We start from the raw sequence: 1,086 nt of genomic DNA, 5'->3' as shown, positions 1-1,086 counted from the left end.
GAAGGACGTCGGCGGGGCATGGCGCACGGCGGCCGGAGTGGCGGCACCGGCGCGAGGCGCGGTGGCGCATGGCGGCGGCCGGAGCGGCGCAGGAGGCGGCTCGGGCGGGCGCGATGTCGAGCGGCTGGCGGCGGCGACCGGGCCCGCGCGGGACGTATCTGGGCCCCGCGGGCCGCGCGGTGGAGAGGGAGGCGGCCGGCTAAGGTGGCGCTCGCCGGTTGGCCGGGCGCGGCGGCGCGGCTGATGTGGCACGACCCGATTGGTCGGAGTGAGGCGGAGGGTGCGGCGGACATTGTCCGGCGCGGTGAGGATTTCGTCCGGGCGCGAGGTAGAGGAAGGCTAGGGTTTCATCCGCGAAAATTTCGAAGGGGATCACATATATATAGGTAGAGGGAGCTAGGAGAGTCCAAATGAGGTGTGGTTTTCGGCCACGCGATCGTGATCGAACGCTCTAGATGATGGAGAGGGTTTTGGTGGGTTTTGGTCCAAATTAGAAGGGTGTTGGGCTGCAACACACACGAGGCCTTTTCGGTCCCTCGGTTAACCGTTGGAGCATCAAACAAAGTTCAAATGGTACGAAACTTGACAGGCGGTCTACCGGTAGTAAACCAAGGCCGCTTGGCAAGTCTCGGTCCAATACGGAAATGTTTAATCCCCACACACGAGAAGAAGATAGAAATGACCACCGAAGGAGAACGAAGCGCCGGAATGCAAAACGGACAACGGGGAAAATGCTCGAATGAATGAGACGAACACATATGCAAATGAAATGCACATGATGACATGATATGCAATGCATGACACGCAAGCAATGACAAGGCAACAACAACGAATAACTGGACGACACCTGGCACATCGGTCACGGGGCGTTACAACACTCCACCACTACGAGAGGATCTCGTCCCGAGATCTACAATGGCACCGGAGAGAAAACGGAAGAGAAAGAGAAGAGGTAAGACTAAGTTGCTTCTTTGACAAACGAGTGAAACCAAAGAACCTTGCGAGGGTGAACAGATTCGAGGCAAGAATACAACGAAGGTGAACCAACTCGAAAACACTCCAGTTAAAAGGATAAGGACGAAAAGA

The sequence above is a fragment of the Triticum dicoccoides genome, chromosome 1A (genome assembly GCF_002162155.2).
Source record: "Triticum dicoccoides isolate Atlit2015 ecotype Zavitan chromosome 1A, WEW_v2.0, whole genome shotgun sequence".
Taxonomy (NCBI): domain Eukaryota; kingdom Viridiplantae; phylum Streptophyta; class Magnoliopsida; order Poales; family Poaceae; genus Triticum; species Triticum dicoccoides.
The sequence above is the reverse complement of the archived record's forward strand: the minus strand, read 5'-3'. Positions refer to the sequence as shown.